This window comes from Pleurodeles waltl, chromosome 5, assembly GCF_031143425.1.
Source record: "Pleurodeles waltl isolate 20211129_DDA chromosome 5, aPleWal1.hap1.20221129, whole genome shotgun sequence".
In the NCBI taxonomy this organism is placed as follows: Eukaryota; Metazoa; Chordata; class Amphibia; order Caudata; family Salamandridae; genus Pleurodeles; species Pleurodeles waltl.
Genome location: NC_090444.1, coordinates 765,657,935 through 765,672,951, shown reverse-complemented (window position 1 = coordinate 765,672,951; position 15,017 = coordinate 765,657,935).

The following is a 15,017-nucleotide window of genomic DNA, read 5'->3' as shown; positions in this document are numbered from 1 at the left end:
AAAAAAACAAAAGCAAAAAAAATGTTCATGGTTTTTGTTACTGATAGGTTTTCTTAATATGGTTTGGAAATGTTAAAATGGCAGCGCCATAGACGGACATTTTGTTACCTTTCCAATTAACTTAAACTATTTTTGTCAGACTTGTACAAGTATTATTACCACTCTGTCTTTCTGTATGTTTGTTTTGAAATTTGTCTTAGTACTGCTACTTGTAGACATACTGTAGCTGGTCCTCTTACATGTATGATTTAGAGATTTTACAGAACTAAGAGCATGCATTTCTCTGTTTGCTGGTACCTATGAAATTAGAAACTGTATTTCTGTGTTTTAAAAGTGTTATTACAATTGGTAAACAAAGATGAAACCTCTATTGTCTAAGGAATATCAAAGCGTTTTATTAGACCGAATTGCTTTCTGTGTTTTTGTTGTTGTATGTATTGGTGAATTCTGACTGCTGGACTGATACAAGCAATAAGTGTGCAGTTAAAGGAAACATTGCTCTGTTATGCATCAGATGTTTTAGTTTAGTGGTTCTCAACCTTTTGAATTCTGTGGACCCCCACTTTACCATTACTGGAATCTGGGGACCCCCACTGAATCCTTACTGGGTCCGGGGACCCCTCACTGAGTCATCATAGAAAGCTGGGGACCAAATCTGTTAATATTATTTAATTTTCTAAGCAGTTGGGAACCACTGTTTTAGTTAATCTCTGCTGTGGAAAGGCAAACGTTTTTCAAAATTTCAAATGAAAGAAGTGTAGTAACCTGATGTATTTTCTTCACATGTAAGTATACCGTTTACACGTGGCAGCTGGTGAGAGCCTGACATGGTAACCGTACTGCATGTATTTAGTGGGAGTCATTTAAGATTACATGACTACTGCAAGCTGTATCATGCACAATCAATAATGATATCCTAGAGATCGTTCATTATCAGATGCACCAAATAATGCCCTTTAATACTTCCCCCTTGGTAATGAGGAATAACACGCAGATTTTAGTGCTTACTGCAAAAGAATCTTGGCCAGGACACTCCTATGGAGTAACAGTCCACTCTATAATTCCCCCAATTCCTCCAATTCATGTCCCGATGTTTACAGAGCCCTTTTTGCTTGGTAAATTTCAGCAGGTTTGACCTTCTGGGACTTATTGGGGGTGAAGTTTGATTGGCTGACTTTATGGAATAACTTATATTTCCAAACCCCTGCAAAAAGGGAATTGAATAGCTACCAAAATTTAACAAGACAATTGCAATCATGGCAGAAGAGAGCTTCTTTCCTGCTTCTAAAATCATCATCATCATCATAAACCTTTATTTCAATCAACCAAGGATCATAAAAGTACAAATACAAAAAGAACATAGTAAAGCCATTCAATCAATATCAAGAAGTACTATACAGACCAACGATCTCAAGATACAAATATTAGAACATTGGAAGTTGGCAGCTCCATTGAAAACAATGGAGTGCTGCGGGCTTTTACTGGCCGGTAAAAGCCCGCAGCGCCAACATTCCAATGGGCTTTGTTCACAGCAGCAGCTGTGAACAAAGCCTCACGGAGCTCGAGGGGATTCTAATCCCCTCGGGCTCCGTGAGCAATTTGTTTTTTTTAAGAGAACATTCTGCCCTGAGTGGCAGAATGTTCTAATAGCCTTAGAACCCGCCATAGCGGGCTCTACCGGCTATTAAAGGCCCTTTCCCTTGTTAAATGCCCTCGCCTTCGGCTCGGGCATTTAACTCGGGAGCGGGCCTTTAATAGCCGGTAGAGCCCGCTATGGTGGGTTCTAAGGCTATATTATGCTCTTGATTCCTAGTATTTCATGCAAAGTGTCATGCAGGTTCCCTTATTTCCCGTAACACGAGGTACAATATCTATATCAATACACCTCAATGGCTACACTCAATCACGAAAAGCCAGCATGGCAGTGTGCCTAGGGGCATAACAAAGCCACCCAGCTAAAGAAGTAGTGTATTAAGGGACTAGAATGTAATATATACAAAATACCCTACTAGTCCCTAATTCACAAAATAATAGGATTGTTAATATAAAGTGCAAAAAATAGCAATTGACCACTAAGCATTGAAGTGCAATTTCTGTTCAATGTATTGGCCATCATATATCAGAATACCAACAGGTGAAGGTAGGGATATGCCTGAAAAGTTAAAAGGGTAATAACTAGTTTTAAAAATGCAATCGCTAAAACATTTATAGTAAAAAGTCAAAAAATGTTTTGGGAGATTTAGGAAAGCTGAGGCATTCTTTGGTCTAAAAGAGCAATAGACTCAACCAAGTCCACCCACACGAGTATTGTGACTATTCCTGTTCACTTGCTCAGATTCACTTTGTGCCCAAGATCCAGGTCGTCAAGAGGTATCTTGCTACAGTGAATACCACCGTTCTGGAGCTATCTGTCTTTACCATCCTAATACCGCTGGTATTCTGGAAATAACATCTGAATAACTCCTGGCCCCTGAATTCCTGCACAAGGGCAGTAACCATGTTTTCCTCAGGAGGTGATAGCAGTGCAAAAAAATAAAATATGGGGTATAGTCTCTGAAGACGCTCTACACGTTGGACACTCATCACCCACAAATTGTGCATTGGCCCACTTGATACAAAAGGCTTCTGTAGGAAGAGTATGGTACCTAAATTGTAAAAACTATTTCAGTGCCAAAGGGGGTATCATTTTGCAAATAGTTTTTTTCCTACACCGGGAGCATTTCAAAGTAAGTAAGTTCTGTTGTTAAGGTGCTTTTACTGCTACAAACAGTTTCTAGATACATACTCCCAGTACACTGATTTAATATCCAATGAAGACACAGAGATTGATTCCGCCGGGCTTACCCAGAGCTACCCCAGCCCCAACTTCGAGAGTGTAGCACTAATATGCATTAATCATGGAATTTTGTGGGAGCCGGGTATGGCCAGAAGATTCCTTAAAGTTCCTCTATACTTTCCCAAAGTGGGCGAAGACCAAAGCCTATGCCAGTAGAGCAAGGGCATATACTCAGGTTTTCACAGGATTTTTCTAAATGCCATATCAGGATGCAATTTAGTCAGTGGCAAACACGTTGGGAGTGCAAAAAGTGCCCTAATTAAGTTATTTTCTGCTGATGTTTAAATATTACAATTAGCGTGACGCCAAATCTCAGAGCCATACAAGACATCTCTCAAGGCCTTCACGTTGTAGATTTCAATGGCTAGAGCAGCTATCATTGAGATTGTTTTATTAAAAATCTTTCACAGTCTTGCAGTATAGTGTAGCATAGAGCAGTGTGATTTTTGTCTCTGCATAGATCAATCCAGGCTAGGTGTTAATCTTATCCCTAGATAATCAAAGTTGAAAAACTGTTCTATATTTCATTGTTAGCATATAACGTACATTTGTAGTATTTACTTTTTGTAGATTGTGTACCATAAATGTAGTGTTAGAGTTATTAATCGCTAACCCATGCTCCTTGCAAACTACATTAAAATCATTCTGGAGCTGCTGTAAACCCTTGAGTGACTTAGAGATCAGTAGAGTGTCATCTGCAAATAGTAAGTTGGGGACTTTCTTGCCTGCTGCTTTGGGAGAACTGCAACGGTCTTTATCGAGCCTTTCCACTGCATTATTAATATATATAAAAAACAATGTGAGGGCCAAGACTCAAAAATGCCTGACCCCCTGCAATTTTTTATAGGATCGGTTAGTTGCCCCTACTCCCCCACCTGCCCCTTGCATTGCCAATAGGTTGGATGGGATGTCTATCTCATCTAAGATAGACCAGAGCATTGTCTTTGGGACTACATCGAAAGCTGCGCACAAGACAACAAAGGCAACAAATAACCGATCACTGTTGACCGCAACAGTTTTGCTGAAAAGACAATTGAATCTGAAAATCTGGTTGACCGTGCTGATACTGGATCTGAACCCTGCCTGTAAATCGAATAATACATGAATCACATCAATCCAATCTAACAAGTGCGCGAAAACTTGCTTACAGAAAATCTGCAAAGCATCAATTGAACTAATTGGGCGATAATTGCTCGGTACACTATGCAGCCCTTCTTATAGATTGGGATAATCTCTGCAGTGAGCCAGGTGAAGGGTATCATCAGACCTTTTAGAATAGAGTTTGAAAAATGGTTCATATAGTGACCACAAACCTCCAGATGTGACTTAAACAGTTTGTTTGGGATCCGGTCGGTTCCTGGTGCTTTTTCTAACGGACTAGACCTATTCACCTCTACCAACTCGCTATACTAGAATTCCATGGTATCCTGCTTTTTTTTTTTAGCTTAGCTGTCCACAAGGGATCAATACCCAACCATGCTGTGTCCTCACCGCAGGAATGCAAATTACTAAACTGAGCTATCCAGTCCTGGGATTGCTTAAAAATACTACTGCCTTCCTAACACCATTATCTCTCCATGCCTGAGCAGTCCAAAACCTTGTGTTATCCTTAATACTTGTGGTGAAGGACAATTCACCCTAAAGTGCATTTCCCCAAATCCTTTTGTCATTTGCCAGTTCTTTTTAAATAGTTTGCCCTACAGAGCACAATCTGGGGCCTATTTTATATTTTAACTGCTAACAGGAGCCCTGCTTTGGCTCCCCTACAAGCTTTGGTAAACAAGGGAGCTTCCTTCTGGGACCAAGAAGCATGCTTGATATTGATGAGGAAATATTGTTTTTAGTATTTCACCTTGAGTAAACACAGGAAAAGGAATAGGTCCAGTGTTTTTAGGGACAGACACTTTGCAGTCTGTCCGATAAAAATACTCCTGGGGCATATTTATACTCCATTTGCGCCGGAATTGCGTCGTTTTTTTTGACGCAATTCCGACGCAAAACTAACTCCATATTTATAGTTTGGCGTTAGACGCGTCTAGCGCCAAAGTCCATGGAGTTTGCGTCATTTTTTAGCGTGGACACCTACTTTGCGTTAATGAGATGCAAGGTAGGCGTTCCCGTCTAAAAAATTGACTCCGAGGCATGTGCGCCGTATTTACACTCCCGGACAAATTTCACGCCCGGGAGTGGGCGGGTCAAAAAAAATGACGTACGGCCGCTTTTGCGCAGTTTTTTAGCGCCTGGAAAAGGCAGGCGTTAAGGGACCTGTGGGCTCGGAAGGAGCCCAGAGGTGCCCTCCCATACCCCCAGGTACACCTCCTGTCACCCTTGCCCACCCCAGGAGGACACCCAAGGCTGGAGGGACCCATCCCAGGGACATTAAGGTAAGTTCAGGTAAGTATTTTTTTAAAAAAAAATTTGTGGCATAGGGGGGCCTGATTTGTACTCCCCTACATGCCACTATGCCCAATGACCATGCCCAGGGGACAGAATCCCCTGGGCATGGCCATTGGGCAAGGGGGCATGACTCCTGTCTTTGCTAAGACAGGAGTCATTTCTATGGGGGTTGGGAGTCGAAAAAAATGGCGCAAATCGGGTTGAGGCGAAAAATTTGCCTCAGCCTGACTTGCCCCATTTTTTGACGCCCAAGCTCCATATCCCCCTACGCCGGCGCTGCCTGGTGTACGTCGTTTTTTTCCACGCACACCAGGCAGCGCCGGCGGCTAACGCCGGCTAACGCCGGCTAACGTCATTGATTAAATACGGCGCCCGCATGGCGCTTCAGAATGGCGTTAGCCGGCGCTAATTTTTTTGACGCAAAACTGCGTTAGCGCAGTTTTGCGTCAAAAAGTATAAATATGGCCCTCCTATTTCTCACGTTTCAGACCAGTCTGTTGGGGGTGGAGGCAAGAAGGATGGCAAAGGGCAGGATGTGGTGATCGGGCAGGAGCAGTGGTTAGACAAAACAAAAGTAACAGGGGTGTTATCATTATAATCGGTAATAAAGGACCCATTCAGTTGTAGACTATCACAGTATTCCTCACACTTGAGAGGTACTGTGATCATTGGCATGGCCAGATTAAAATCATTGAGTACATAAGAGCACAAGCAGCAAGAACACAGGTTTAGATCCTGTTTCTACTATTCCAAAACTTTTAGGAATATACCGTCTTTGTATATCAAGCATTTGTTTCAGATGTGGACTCCATGTAGTTGATTCTTTCCATCCAACTCTAAAACCATTACCTGACACATGATGGTCTAACCAAACAAGCTTGAAGCAAAGAGGGCCTGCCACATCCACCATGTAAAATATAGTGGGGAGACTTCCCAATCAGGGGCACAGGCACTTCTCTTAGCTGGTCCAGTGTCTTTCAGTTTTGAGGTTTATTTGCAGTGTGAAGTGTGAATGCCACCAGGCAGTCCTGGCACCTAACTATATTGTTGGAGATGAGCAAAATCTGGAAAGGACCTTACCAGCAGGGTTGGAGTAACAACTTTCACTGGTACATTTTCACATAATTCCAGTTGTCCTACTGAAGATTGTGACAGATTTCAGTCAGGCTAGTGGGCAGGGCAATTTAAACTTGAGAAATGAAGCTGTTGAGAAAGCAAATCCGTTGTTTTTAATATTCTAGAGTGGCATCATAAGATAAATCCAACTCAAGTAAAGATTGAGACAGTTGAAGGGCAGAAGGAAGAACCTGGGTGTGCCCATTACAACTCTATATAGACTGAGTTAGGTTTTTTGGCTGGAGGTGTTCCCAATTGCATTGCCCTCTAAAGGTAAGGCTTGAGGCTAATTAGGTGCTTTTCCTTACATATCTTAACACCTTCAGCCAGATTTTAGGAACGTGGCACTGCACCCAGTGCAGTGCCACTTTTCTTTATGCCCCTTAACCCTCCCCTAACGCCACCATGTGTGCACCATATGTAAGATACAGCTTACCATGGTGGTAGTTAGGGAACTAGCATCAACATGTTTGACGCTAGGTCTTAGCTTTGCAGGATTAGCGTAAAAAATGTTGATGCTAATTCTGCAAAGCCCATTGAAGCTCATTATGTAAAATGGAGTGCCTTTTTTTAATGCCTGCTCTGAGCAGGTGTTTAAAGTGAAGCAAAAAAGAATGCAAAGAAATCTCTTAGATATCTTTGCGCCTAATGGGGCCCCCTCACATACATTATAAGGTGCATAAAAAAATTACGCTAATGTGTCGTTAGATGTCACAAGGGGCTCTTAAATCTGCCCCCTTATTTTTCAGAGTACTTTTGTAGAGTTACACTTTTCCTGAGGACTCAGGGTGATAGGAAGAGTGCATATGTTGCTGAATTTCTTAAAATGTACATAGTTTCTGGACTACAGAGGACAGAAAATGAGCTCCTTTGTTGTATAGGTTCTCAAGCAGGCTGCCACAAAGGGGAATAGAGCCTTACAGTAACAGCATCAGTTTGGCCATAGGGTATGCTTAAACCTATCCAGGAAACATACCTATTAGTAGTAAAACATATGTGTAAGAACAGCATCAGAGCAGTGAATAAAGTCAATTTTGACATGGACAAAAGGCCTCCGGGATGTAGGGTGGTGGTGGGAATAGTGTTGACACCGTTACCAACATTGTAGGCAAATACCTTGAGTATGATAATACTGTTGGACAGGGGAAGTGAAATGAGGTATAAACCAATGAGTGCTAGCTACATGGATCTTAGCACCTCAACTAATGCATGCAATTGTATCACAGAAGTGAGCAAAGTTGGGGAGCAGTACTGTAGAGGCAACTTTATTACCATTCTTAGGCCGCCGCAATCTATTGGGGTATTTATGACAGCAGAACTTGATCCAGATATTCTTGTCACCACCTGGTGCCTGATCCTGTAATTCTGAAAGATCTCGTAGGGTGAATCTGAGAGGGCTCAGTAGCTTTAAATACATACAAATACACTTTACAAAGCAGTATTTTTATCAGAATTATCAGCAAAAGAGTTCTTTGGACACTTTATCTTGGGATGACTGGTTTGCAGCACACTTAACAACATCTTCTTTCAGGGTCATATGGCAATAGAACCATGTTATTGGAGTCCTGACGGATGTGAGGCACCCTTTCTTCATCCACAAAAGCCTAACGCAATGCGCAACTCCAAATGTATACTTTGGGTTGGTGAAAATGGTTACAGTTTTCTAGGTAGCTAATATACAAACACATATAAGATCAATCAGTTCTACTACTTAAATGTATCTGAGGTAAACATTTACTCACATCGATTTAATGTGTGACCAGTGGTGCTCGAAGTAGATGGGTTGGAATGGTGCTGCAGCACTCCCATAAATCCTGGACCATGTACCAATGAATAATTATCAGTGAAGAATCCTGTGTTCAAGTACACACTGTTGTGGAGGGCAATTAGTATGACTGACTGCTGCTAATTCTTTTAAAATGGAGAGTTGTGTTTACTATTCTGTTCTCTTACTGGATGTTTTGGGTATTTGTCGTTTAATTAGTGGCACTCTTGCTGGAGTAACGTGAAGGGAGAATGCCACTGAATCCTAGAGGTTTTTTAATACATACATAAATAAAGGTGTTGTTACTTTGTAAAGTACAGATATCTCAATATATATGTGTTTTAGCAACATAGAAAGAACAATCAAGCCACTTAAATTAAGTGATGATGATGGCCAGCACCCTCGCTCTAAAATATATTCTGCCACCACAGTGTATGATACATGCAGCATAACCAGCAACTAATGTGCCTCCATTATTTCTGAAGCAGGAACAGTCAACATAATATACAAGATCACTGTTTGGTTATTGTTGGTCACTGAGATCAACACAGGGTTTTGTAAGGTGGCAGTGATGAGAATATAGTCATGTGGTTCTTTTCTGAGACATGAAGGCAACCATGAAGCTGAGAGAAATAGAGGACATTATGCCAAACTGGTTTGTGAAGCAGAGCGCAACACTATTTCATACAAGCTCAACATGGAAATGTGTTAAGTTTTAGTTGATAACAACAGTGCAGCCACAGTTTGAGGCACATCAACAGTGAGGGGTCAAGAACAATGCTTTCAGACTCTTCAACAAAAAGGTAGACCGCTGCAACACTGCTCAAACACAACATGAATAGCAGATGACTTATAACTAACTGGTGTCTTTTTCACTATGATGCTGTGCCAATGCTCTGAGGGCAAAGCCTTTTCTCTCAAGGCAGTACAGTTGAAATGTTTGGTGTAATCTGGTAGGCCTAGGGCAAGGGCAGACGATAATGCGTTTTTCAGAGACAAAAGCCTGTCCTGCTTCCTATGACCAGGGCAAAGGGTCTGGGGTACCTTTTTCATGAAATCTTGTAGTGGCTTTATTTTATTAGCATAACTCAGAATCAACTGCTGTTAATAGCCTGCCATCCCCAAAAGAGTTCATATCAACGAGACAGTGATGGGTCAGAGTAACTTACGGATAACATCAATGTGATCAGCAGACATGTCTCTCTTCAACCGAGAAATCATCATCTAAATATCAAACATGGGATAAACCAAATTTGAAAATGTATCTAACGGCTTTGTGCCCTGCTTTGCTTATTCACGTAGTAGGTATATGGAGTCACATTTGCATTGTTCCAACAAATCATCAATACACTGAAACACAGTACTACCACTGGGGAGACCAGGGTGTCCAAATCTTTGCAAAGAGCTTGTGAAAAGATATGTGGAGCTTCTGTATGTCATCTTTTGGGACCCCCAAACTGAAGGTAGAAAGAACCTGATGTACGGGGTGCATGGGGGTAGAGAAGAACACAAAATAATGGGATGTACTAAAAGGATCATTAGGGATGATGGGCTGCATTCTCTTAAGTGCCCACTGGTGACAGTGTAGTTTAAAGCTTACATGTGTAAAGTGAGCGTTAACTTTCTTATGCAATTATTATTGTTTACCTACCAGAATGTGTTTTAGCTAACCTGGGCAAAAGGAAAGTAAACTCTCTTCAGCAATTCTTATTGTTTAGCTATCAGGATATGTGGGTTAAATGGTTATTACATATACCTGGTACTATTATTTATTAATGATGAAGGAAAATGGGCATTGCTTTGATCTGCATGAGGGATTGTGGGCATTCCTTTGCCATTGAATCTATTTAGGAATGTATTAGTATTGATGCAGATAGGATACAGGGATAGGGATTTTCCACACAGGAATGGTGGGGTTTAAATTGCTATTACATATACCTGGCACTGTTATTTATTAAATGTTGAATGAAAATGGGCATAGCTATGTTCCGCATGGAGGTATTATGGGGGTTACATCGCTGATTAATATATTTGGAATTGTATTAGGATTGTTCAAGGTAGGAAATAGAGATAGGGCATGATGGGCGTTAAATGGCTTTGACATATACGTACCACTGTATTTTCAAAGTTACTGTAAGGAAATGGTAATAGCTACTTTACTCACCAGGGGTTATGGGCTTTCAATAGCTCTTGAACACATTTTCCACTATATTATAATGGTCCTTTTAGAAAAATTGAAATAGATAATGTTTAAAAGGGGTTAAATGGCTGCTACAGACCATGGGCATGGTACTTTACACTTCTCTCTTGGGATAATGGCCATAATGATTTCTGCATGGGGATGATGGGTGTTCAATGTCTGTTGCACACACCTGCCACTGTAGTGTAGTGACGTGTGTTGAAGAAATGGGCATAATTTTTGTTTTTAAATGGAAGTGATGGGGCTTAAATGGCTGGTACTGTCATAGTTGGACTCTCGCTCCTAGACGAGACTGCTGGTTCAGGGTTGGCAGCACTTTTATTTGTAGGCAACTGAGTCACTCCTACAACAGGTCGGCCCAACCCTCCCGGCTCACAAACAGTACCTCACCAAAAACACAAACAGTAAAGGTGATTTCTAGCAGCCATTACGCATGGACTCTCGATTGCGACATCTCAGGGGAGCTGTGGTTGAATAGAAGTTACCTTTTTATCACATTGGTAATAAGTCTCAGCCACACACAGGCAATAAAGGAGATGCAGGGAAGTTTTCAATATGTTTAAAGGAAAGACTGCAATCTACCGTAAACTGCATGAGCTGCAATGATTAGGATAATGAATAATAAAAGAAGCAAAATTGTGAAGATGAGAGTCAGGAATACAAAGACCCCCCACCATCTTGCAATAAACATGAAATGTAAAAACCCTCGCATGGAGAACCTAATCTCTAACCTAATGAGAACTAGGTGTAATAAACCTAATTTGTCAGTACCATGTGCATGAGAAGAGCCCCCAAACCTTGTTACCTTGGCATGAGGTCTCTAGATCAGACTGCGTGAGGACACAAAGGGTGGGTTTGCATCAAGATGAAATGCAGCATAGATGGCGTCAATGGCATCTGGTAGGAATCCCTCTGATAACTCTGTCTGTATGAGGTGTATTTATACAGACCATGTAGGACCCCTGATGCAGGTATGTTCCAAAACAATAGATGAGAAGTCATACACATGGCTGCAATTATGTAAACAATCCCCAGCAAGTGTACATTATGTTCCTGTCACCAGTCACGCCTTCACAGAGTGGCACTGATAACTCAAAATCAAAACATTTCTCTAACTATAAACATCACAGCCATTAAAAAAAATAAATACAAATAAATTGGCTAAAACAGAGCAAGCTGAGTAGGTTAAAAGTCACTAGGTGACAATGGCACAGGCCTGCAAGCTAAAAGGCTAAGCTAACCTCCTGAGTCCCAATAAAATGAACAGGATCCACTACACCCTCTCCATTGCTGATGATGCCAGAAAGATGACACCATAGAAGGTGCATGAGTTCAAGCTAAAATGCTCTGAGCTAATAGCATGCTAAAATCTAATTAAAACTAGTTAAAACATACTGTAGTGAATCCTATCTTGTTTTAATGGGAAGCAGGAGTTAGCTTAGCCTTCGGGCTTGCAGACATGTGCCCCCATCACCCAGTGACTTTTACCCTACTTAGCTTGCTCTGTTTTAGCGCAATTATTTAATTATATCTTTCCAAGGTGGCTGCATTGTTTTTAGTTAGGACAATGTTTTAATTTCATGCTATCAGTGCCACTCTGCTAAGGCGTCACTATGAGTGCCAGAGATAGATAAGATGTACGTATTCACATTAGGTACTTTCCCACTTTGTGCTTTCGAGTGAATTGTTTATGTATTTGCCGCCCCAAGCATGTCTTGTTATCTATTGTTTGGGAACAGACCTATGTCAGAGGTCCTTGCAGATCTGTATAAATGCACCTCGCATAGACAGATAGTCAGTTGGATTCCAACCAGATGCCAGCGCTGCTATCAATGGAGCATGTCGTCTTGATGCTGACCCAGTCTTCGTGTCCCCACGGACTCTGATATAGGGACCTCATTCCAAGGTAACAAGGGTTGAGGGGCTCTTCTCATTGACATGGCATTAGCAGATTAGGTTTAATACACCTAGCTCTCTTCATGTTAGGGGTTAGGTTCATCATGCTAGGGTTTTAGGACATATTTCATATCAAATGTAATTTCATGTTATTGCAAGATGGTGGGGGTCTTTTTTATTAATGACTCTCATGTTCACAATTCTGTTCCTTGCATTATTCATCATCCTTATAATTGCAGCCCATGCAACTTATCATAGATCGCAGTCTTGTTTATAAAACCTATTTGTTAGAAATGGGGTCTTTGGTTGGCAGTCAGGTTACCCCCTGTCCAAGCAAGGACCCTCACTCTAGTCAGGGTAAGTCACACGCAGTGTTTAGAAATATATATAATATTTATCTGGTAAAAATGCAGGTCAAAATGATTAAAATGCAATAAGTATATGTTGAGATATCACTGTAAAAGTGATATAAAGTGTCTTTAGTCTTTTAAAAGCAATAAATGTCTCTTTCAAGTACAAAATACCTCGATTGCGTACAAAATCTCTGCAAAGATCCGCAGAGGAGGAGATGCATGAAAAACAGGGAGGTGTGCGTCGATTTCTCAGGCAGCACATGGCGAAGCGTCGTTTAGTTTTCACGCAGGGATGGATGTGCGTCGATTTCCAGTGCTCGGTTGTGGATCCTCTTCAGGTTGCGGGGCTTTCGGATGACCCGGGGACAATGCGTGGATTTCCGGCGCTGACAGGACGAAGTCACAGGGGCTGCGTCGATCCACTGGGCGTTGCGTGGAAATTTCTACTGCATGGCAGGTGCTGCGTCAATTCCTTTCTGGAAGTCGAGCTGCGTCGTACCGGCTATGCGTCGAATTTCCGGTAGCTACGCTGGAGCTGCGTCAATCTTCTCATTGCGAGTCAGGCTGTGTCGTTCCGGTTCGGCGTGCAGTGAATTTTTCACCACAGTGCAGACTGTGCGTTGTTTCTGGTAGGCTGTGCGTTGATTTTCGTCACACAAGGAGTCCTTTTTGTAGAGATTAAGGCCCTCATTACAACCCTGGCGGTCGGTGATAATGCGGCAGTAACACTGCCAACAGACCGGCAGTAAAAAAAAATGGAATCATGACCACGGCGGAAACTGCCAACACAGACAGCCACTTTAACACACCGACCGCCACGGTGGTAGCAACAAACATCGCAGTGGTAACCGCCAACAGCTAGGTGGAAGACAATGTACCGCCCACAGCATTACAACAGGCCTATCGGGCAACTTTTTCGGCGCAGTACTGTTGGACCTGGCTTTTTGACAGGGACATCCCAAACTTTTTGCCTCCTTCCTCCTATTTTTTCTGACCTGTTGTTGTTGGCTTTTGACCTCTGGGCACTTTACCACTGCTAACCAGTGCTAAAGTGCATATGCTCTCTGTGTAAATTGTACTACTGATTGGTTTATCCATGATTGACTATTTAATTTACTTGTAAGTCCCTGGTAGTGTGCACTATATGTGCCTAGGGCAGGTAGATTAAATGCTACTAGTGGGCCTGTAGCACTGGTTGTGCCACCCACCTCAGTAGCCCCTTAACCTTGTCTCAGGCCTGCCATTGCAAGGCCTGTGTGTGCAGTTTCACTGCCACTTCGACTTGGCATTTAAAGGTACTTGCCAAGCCTAGAACTCCCCTTTTTCTATACATAAGTCACCCCTAATGTGTGCCCTAGGTAACCCCAAGAGCAGGGTGCTGTGTGGGTAAAAGGCAGGACATGTACTTGTGTGGTTATATGTCCTGGTAGTGTAAAACTCCTAAATTCGTTTCTACACTACTGTGAGGCCTGCTCCCTTCATAGGCTAACATTGGGGCTGCTCTCATACATTGTTGAAGTGGCAGCTGCTGATCTGAAAGGAGCAGGAAGGTCATCTTTAGTATGGCCAGAATGATAATATAAAATCCTGCTGACTGGTGAAGTCGGAGTTAATATTACTATTCTAGAAATGCCACTTTTAGAAAGTGAGCATTTCTTTGCACTAAAACCTTGTTGTGCCCTTCAATCCACGTCTGGCTAGGTTTAGTTGACAGCTCCTTGTGCATTCACTCAGACACACCCCAAACACAGGGTACTCAGCCTCACTTGCATACATCTGCATTTTGAATGGGTGTTCCTGGGCTGGGAGGGTGGAGGGCCTGCCCTCACACAAAGGACTGCCACACCCCCTACGGGGACTCTGGCAGACAGGATTGAACTGAAAGGGGGCTTGGTGCATTTCTTAGACACTCTTTGAAGTCACCCCCACTTCAAAGGCACAACTTAGTATAAAACAGGGCCTCTGCCCTACCTCATCAGACACTTGCTGGAGAAGAAACCTGAACCAGAAACTACATCCTGCCAAGAAGAACTGCCTGGCTGCTCAAAGGACTCACCTGTCTGCTTTTCTACAAAGGACTGCTGCCTTGCTGTTGGCCTGCTGCCTTGCTGAACTCTTGTCTGGCTGTAAAAGTGCTCTCCAAGGGCTTGGATAGAGCTTGCCTCCTGTTCCTTGAAGTCTCAGGACCAAAAAGACTTCTCGCTTTCACTTGGACGCTCCGTGCGGCGAAATTTTCGACGCACAGCTTACTCTGCGGCAAGAAAAACGCCGCACACCGACGCTGATCGACGCGACGCCTTGGGGCGACCGAAACTTTGACGCGCGGCCTCGCAAGGACAACGCCGCCCGACTTCTAAGGAGAAATCGACGCGACGCCTGCCGTGAGACCAAAACTTCGACGCACGGCCTCGCAAGGACAACGCCGCCCGACTTCCAAGGAGAAATCGACACGAT